The 7,866-nt window shown below is 37.0% G+C and overlaps 1 non-coding gene across 1 annotated transcript; it reads left to right on the top strand.

Moving 5' to 3' along the window:
- The first annotated feature begins 4,587 nt into the window (after positions 1-4,587).
- LOC145056167 (small nucleolar RNA R71) lies at positions 4,588-4,693 on the top strand. Its single transcript, XR_013685699.1, has one exon. It is a non-coding gene; the product is annotated as a small nucleolar RNA R71 (small nucleolar RNA).
- Positions 4,694-7,866: the final 3,173 nt, after the last annotated feature.

The raw sequence follows: 7,866 nt of genomic DNA, 5'->3' as shown, positions 1-7,866 counted from the left end.
ACCGAAAAATACAACCAATTTTAAATTTTTCAAAAACATCTCGATTCCATTAAATCTTTAATAAAAGGTTTTCAATACAAAACATTTAACATATTCCCAGAATCACATTATTACAAAATCATGAGGAGCGGTACGATCACGCCTTCGCCTTGCCACGGTCTCCTGAAGAACCTGAAAAACATAAAACCACAACTGTAAGCCCGAAAGCTTAGTGAGATATCCCCAAAATACCAACCACATACACCATACACGCATAACATGCCACAACATATCTGATCACAGAACAACAATGCACTTCGGGTCTACTGTGTGACTGGTCTGTCGTACCGGCCTACAGTCCACCTGGTCCACCCTCTGAGTCTAGCCATAAACCTCGAGTCTACAGTGTGATTGGTCCGCCCGCACTGGGCCTTCAATCCACCTGGTCCACTCTCCGAATCTAACCACATACATTGAGTCTGCAGTGTGATTGGTCCGCGCGCACCGGGCCTTCAATCCACCTGGTCCACTCTCTGAGTCTACAGTATGACTGGTCCGCCCACACCGAGCCTTGAGTCTGCCTGGTCCACTCTCCGAGCCTCGGCACATCTGGTCCGCCCTCTTGGGGCCTACAGCCTATCCGGACCGCTCGCTGGGCCTTCGGAACAACCGGTCCGCCCTGGGTATCTTGGCCTACAGCACAAAGCAGGACCCGCCTCAACCCAACTCCAGTCCAAACAACCATGTGCACATATACATACAATCATATAGCAATTCACAGTCAACAAGCAGATCAAACAGATCACATAACATATCATCATCCTAAGCAGGATACCGACCTAACAGGTCACTAGCATAGCATCTCCCTATCTCTCAGGATACTGATCTCAATCAGGTCTCTAACATATACCATCCTAGCTCTCAAGATGCAAACATATCACAGCAACAACATAACAACAACTACCCGGATCTCAATCCGATAAGGGCCGGCCTTGGTGCCTTAGACCCTGTTGATATAGTGAGGATAACTCACCTCGAAACTGTCAGCTGAAAGGATAAGATCCCGCTGCTCCAAGCTCCGACACGAACTCCTCCACTGAACACCAACACACTCAACTCAATAAATACCCTTAATTACCAAAATACCCCTGAAAGACAACTGGTCAACCTATGGACAAGGTCAAAGTCAACCCCTGACTGACTCTACTCGCCGAGTCCCCATTCTCAGAACTTCCCTCAATCCGCGACCTAACTCGCCGAGTCACCCCGAGACTCGTGGAGGCCAGCAACTCTGAGTCCACTCGCCCACAACTCACCGAGTCATCCCTTGACTCGCCAATTCTCGACTCAAAAAGAAAATATTGGGACTCTTCGACAAGACTCGCCGAGTCCAAGAACAGACTCGTCGAGTCTAAGGCTATCTTCAACCTACTCGCCGAGTTGTTCTTCCAACTCATCGAGTTCTAGCTCATCTTCAAGCAACTCGTCGAGTCCACCCATGTGACTCGCCGAGTACCACCGGTCTAAATCAATACAGAAGCATTCGAGGCCATGCAATTGATCCAAAACATAGATCTAGCCTCCTACAACCCATCCATCACGTAAAGTGGCAAACTTTACGTGAATCCAAAGAGATCTATGCATTTTGCACATTAGGGCTAAGGTTTGGGACATGATAACTTCACCCAACACTCAACATAGGGACTTTATGCACATTAGGACCATCACCACTCCAGATCTGAGGTAGCAACCTCAGATCTAACTTCCAAACTCCAAAACATACCAAGATAAGCTCCCCACAAACCCCAAAATGATGAATCCATAAGAGTAACAGCCCAAGGACGAGATATTACCTCAAAAGAATGCCCCAACTGCAATGGAACTCGAATCCAAGCAAAGCCCCTTGCTCCAAGCCTCTTCTTCTTCAATATTTCCTCAACAATTGCTTCTCCAAGCTCCTAAATGCAAGTTGATCCACTCACATACGAAGGTTAGGGTTTCTGGACTTGAGGATGAGTAAAAAGGCTGGGGGAATGGATGTTATGTTCTTTATATAGGGCTCAACCCCGAGAATTAGGGTTTTCTCCACTCAGCACCTACTCGCCGAGTCCATCTTACTGACTCGCCGAGTCGGCTACTTAACACGCGACCAAGTCGCGACTCTACTCGCCGAGTCCACCCATAGACTCGCCGAGTCGCTCTTTCCCAATTTACTCATTTATCCCTTCAACTCTACTCTTGATATTTCGGGATGTTACATTGTTGAGATCTTCTCTCCGTCTTCTGTATCTACCACTGTAATGCCCGACTTCTTTGGCACTGTCTGTGTCGGGCTCACCCAATCACTATCAGATATTGGGTAGATAATACCTGCATCAAGCCATTTCAGCACCTCCTTTTTAACAACTTCTCGCAGATTTGGGTTGAGCCTTCGTTGTGGATCTCGGGATGGCTTTGCTCCAGCTTCAGTGATGATTCAATGCATACATGTGGCTGCACTAATTCCCTTCAAGTCTGCTATGGTCCATCCAATTGCACCCTTGTACTTGGAAAGCACCTTCAGTAATGCTTCCTCCTGTGGACCTGTCAAATCAGAAGATATGATAATTGTCAAGTTCTCATTAGATCCTAAAAAAGAGTATTTATGATGTGAAGGAAGAGTTTTAAGTTCAAGAGTGGGTGGCTCCTCCAAAGATGGCTTAAGTGGGTCCGAAAAACTTGTTGGCAATTTTTCAACTTGATAACTCCATGGTGGCCTCTCTTGCTCAATAGCATTTTCAAATGCCTCCTCAACCATCTTGATGTCAACTTATTCTAAAACTTCGTCCCTGTCATTAGAAAGAAAAAACTTTAACGGATCGGGGTGTAAGATTTTAGGAGTGAATTGATGCACTAAGTCATCAACCACATCCACACGATAACATTCATAATCTGATGGTGAGTTAGGAAACGTATTAAAAATATTAATTCTAAGTTTCCTATTTCCAAAAGAGATATCCATGACACCCGTTCTACAATTAATTTTTGCATTTATTGTTGCCAAAAACGGGCGACCCAAAATAATAGAAGGTTGACTTTCTTTATAGGTGCTTTCAGTGTCAAGAACAAGAAAATCAATTGGGTAATAAAAATCTTCCACCTTAATGATGACATCTAATAATATACCCCGAGGAATTTTTGGTGATTTATCGGCCAATAATAAAATAATATCAGTTTGTTCCAAAGTACCTAAGTCATGTTGATCAAAAAGATTTCCTGGGATTATGTTAACACTTGCTCCAAGACCAAGGAGCGCCTTTTTGATATTAATATTACCTAAGGTAATAGAAATTAAAGGTGCTCCGGGATCCTTAAGCTTGGGTGGAAGTTTATTTGATATTATGGAACTTGCATGCTCGGTTAAGTCAATCTTTTTAGGGAGGTGTGCTTGGAGTTTGCGTTTTTGAACACACAAATCCTTCAAAAATTTAGCATAAGAAGGTACCTCCTTAATAAGTTTGACTAATGGGATATTTATTTTAACTTGACTAAATAGATCCCACATGTCTTCCATTTTCGGCCCTCGCTTCCCAAAAGGGAAGGATGTCGGTTTCTCTAAAGTCGAAGGGTATGGTGCGGTATTAACTTCCACACCATGCTCCCCAACTTTAGAGCCATTTTTTCCCTTAGCTTCTTTTTCTTTTTTCAGATTTAAAATCTTTCTCAAACTCTTCTTTTTCGTCAAAGATGACTTCAGTGTCACAGTCATTATCTAAGGTAGGAGCACTTACATTGCTGTCAACCTTTTTCCCACTATGCAAGGTGACTACCTCGTTCACTTTATGCTCTTTTCTGGGTCTTTGGGTGTGAGACAGGTTGAATGTTGTGGTGCTTGGAAATTTTCCATCTTCTCTTTTCCCGATTTGCTCCGCTAGTTGAGCAATTTGCTTCTCATTAGCAGCTATGGACTTGGAGTTAGTGTCAGTTTTTTGATATGTTTGGGTTATGAACTCCATGATTTTGTCCAACTTGATGCCATCGGCTTCCTCCTTCTTTGATGTTCCACCTTGGTTAAAGTTGGACTGCTGGAACTGTTTTGGTAGATTTTGGTTTTGGTAATTCCCTTGACAGTTGTTGTGGTTGAAATTCCCATTGTTGTTGTACTTCCCGCCTTGGTTGTAGTTTCGATTGAATGATCTTGGATTATTTTGGAATTGACCATAGTCGTGCACTTAATTAATTTCCTCTTGACTTCTCATGCACTCATCTGCAATGTGTCATGAATCTCCACAGCTTACACATATCTTCTGTCCTTGCGAAAAAAGCACACCTTTCTCTTTGTGTAGACTAGAGAGTAGTAAGTCAAATTTTTTATTTAAAGAATTAATATCAGATTTGACTTCATTTTTCCATTTTTTGTCTAGTCCAACTAAAGCAGCAGATGAAACTGGGTTGTCCCGTTTCTTAGCTGAGTAATTGGTTTTTGAACCATGACTCAACTGCTCCAAGAATCGCCAAGCGTCTTCACTATCTTGCATCATAATAGTGCCACCTGACGAGGCATTAATCATGGTTTGATTGGCAGTGTCGACTCCATCATAAAAGAAACATACAAGTTGCCAACGGGGAAATTCATGATGGGGACATAAACGCAACAATTCTTTGAGGCGTTCAAATGCATCATGAAATTCTTCATTGGGTTTTGTGCAAAATCTTGTATAGCTTTTCTTATTTCCGTTGTTTTACTAGCAGGGTAAAACTCATGCAAAAATTTAGTTTTTAATTGCTCCCAAGCAGTAATACTATGAGGGGCAAGAGAAGTGAACCAATACTTAGCTTTTTTCTTTTAAAGTGAACGGAAATAAGTGAAGTCTAAATGAATCTCTATTAGTTTCTTTTAAAACATTATATTATGCATGAACATAAAGAGTGTACGACCGTACACCCTTCATATGGTCGTACACCCCTTTTTAGTGCATATTTGGCCTAAAACTCATGTTATATTCTAACACAAGATCAAGAACACTTAGAGGATGCTAGATATAGCCTTAGACCACCCTTTTTGTCATTTTCTTCAAGGAGTGTACGATCGTACACTCCATGGCCACACACCACATGGCCGTACACATACTAGTGTGGCCAAAAACTCATTTTATGCAATCCTTGGTACTCCTAACACTTCAATCTAAGTGTTTCCTAGTACCTAGGGTGGTTTTCTTGCATGATTAGTTGTATAAACACTAATTATATGCATATATGTATTAATACATGCTTAATAGGATCCGTATGTGCTCAAGTCTTCACTTGACACTTAGCATCCTATACCAACTTTAAATTCGCATCACTCACTACAGCTGAGTTCATACCCCTTAACTTATCTTTTAAATGATTTTAAAATGCTTTTATAGGGGGGGGGGGGGGGAATACAAGTAGAACTATTATAGTTATTATATCAATCACATGTGATTAATAAGTATCAAACAAGTGGATTTTCTTATACTTCAACTGTTTTATCAAGTGGACTATTTCAAAAACACTTTATAGACTGACGTCAAGTCATCTATTACCATTCAAATGGTTAAAACTCTTTCATATGTTAAACTCTTTATTAAAATCGTTTGAACTTATATTTACATTATCAAATTCATGTCTATAAAGATATGGTTATATAAGTAAGGAGGAAAGGACTTAAGACTGATAACTCACTTTATTTCATGTTCCTTGTTTGGTTGTGGACTTAGGGTATCAGGTTATTTGTCCGAGTGTCGTTTGAATCTCAGTTATATATTATGTATATATGTATAGATGTAAAAGTTCTTACATCAGTTCAGCATCTTTGGGTAGCAAAGGTGTACAAACATATACAGTCATTCAAACAACATTACTACTAAGCTATAATGGGTATAGTTTAGAGGTTTACTATTCACTACTTCTAGACTTCTATTAAGCTATAATTGGTGTGTATATATATATATATATATATATATATATATATATATATATATATATATATATATATATAGACACACACCAGTTAATTATGGCATTAATTACATTTCTAAGTAAACACAAAACTTCAATTACATTAAATTCATTTTGGCAAACTATTATTTTCCGATATCTGATATAATATGGTTCTATATCCGAAAATTTGGATATCCAAAATTTCGGATACGAATTTTGATACCAAAAATCGGATATCCAAATTTTTTGATATTCAATTTTGAACGCCTCTATATACGGTATGTGTTGGATATTTGATTATTTTTTTCCACTTTAACCAAAAAAATCCCAAGTCCATTGCGATATGATATACAACCTACAATGCTTTGTTATATTATTAAACTAAGCGAATGTCCGCGCGTTGCGCATTGGGATAATTATGTAGTTTAATATGGTTATATATGATTTAATGTATTGTGAATAAGTCATACATAAAACTTGTATGCGATTAAATAGCATGTATATTTTTTGATTTACAGATTTTTTATCATAATAAATAATGAAATTTTTTTACTAATAGTTTAAAATTTTAAATGTAATTTTTATGTCCATATTAGTATCTAATGTAATTAGTTGATGATTGATTAGATATGGATTCTCATTTGTGGTCGTCTATTTATGTTGAACCTCATAAAAATACATATTTAACGACTTTTGTTAGTTTTACTATTGAATAGAAAATGGTGTCGTATTTTAAGTAAATATAATGATAGTGACATATTTTAAGTTAAAATAAAAAATCATATTCTAGAACTAATGAAAAGAAAAAACGGAGCCAAAATTTTGAACTATAATAAAGTTGATTCCAATTAAAAAGTGTTCAATCGAAGATAATATCATTCAATAAACATCATAAGATATTACGTTATATTCAAATTATAGACGTCATTTTTGTAAGAGTCATTCAAAATATATGAGACTATAGTGCCTAATACAACAATGTAATAAAAAATCATATTCTAGAACTAATGAAAAGAAAAAACGAAGCCAAAATTTTTAACTATAATAAAGTTGATTCCAATTAAAAAGTGTTCAATCGAAGATAATATCATTCAATAAACATCATAAGATATTACGTTATATTCAAATTATAGACATCATTTTTGTAAGAGTCATTCAAAATATATGAGACTATAGTGCCTAATACAACAATGTAATAACCAAATGACCCTAACATATTTTAAATGAAATATAATTACAATATATTATCTATGCAACTAAATTTCTGCACAACATGTGGGATTATGGTATTCTTCTAATATATTATATTATAGTATAAACATTATATTTGGAAAACAACTTTGAGTTATATTGTAGTTTATAACATTAAATTTGTGATGGGCTATATTTGACACACATTTGTGTATTTATATCTATATTATATATTTAAAACAAATCTCGTATCAACATCCGACCTAAATATTCGTCTTCAAGTTTTTTTTCTTCGTCACACGTAAACAAACTTTTGTTATAAAGCTAAAAATGGAATAAAAGACACTTAATTGTATGATCATGATATATTGTATTTTGATTGGGGCTTGTAGAAAACATGCATGAACATATATTATTAATTTATCTCTTCTTTGGGGTAATTCGAATAAAATAGCTTCAAATCCAACGTATCAAACGGATTACCCATTTACTAAAGTCTAAAACCCAAAAACTCAAAAGATGTTCTAATACCATACAAAAGAATGAGGTTTTCGCAAATTATTATCTCATATGAATTACCATTGATTATGTGTCATTAATTATTAAGAATGTGAAAAGATTTGGTGGTTTCAAATGCATGAGATTTTAGCAAATTATTGTAGGGTGTTTCAAATGCATGACAATCAAGGGAAAATGCAAGTTTTATAAGTATGTAAGATATATATGTTGCCACCGACTGTGGTACAATAGGTT

The sequence above is a fragment of the Lactuca serriola genome, chromosome 5 (genome assembly GCF_051521515.1).
Source record: "Lactuca serriola cultivar US96UC23 chromosome 5, Lser_US96UC23_V15, whole genome shotgun sequence".
In the NCBI taxonomy this organism is placed as follows: Eukaryota; Viridiplantae; Streptophyta; class Magnoliopsida; order Asterales; family Asteraceae; genus Lactuca; species Lactuca serriola.
Note: the sequence above shows the minus strand (reverse complement) of the source record. Positions and strands in the feature narration are given on the sequence as shown.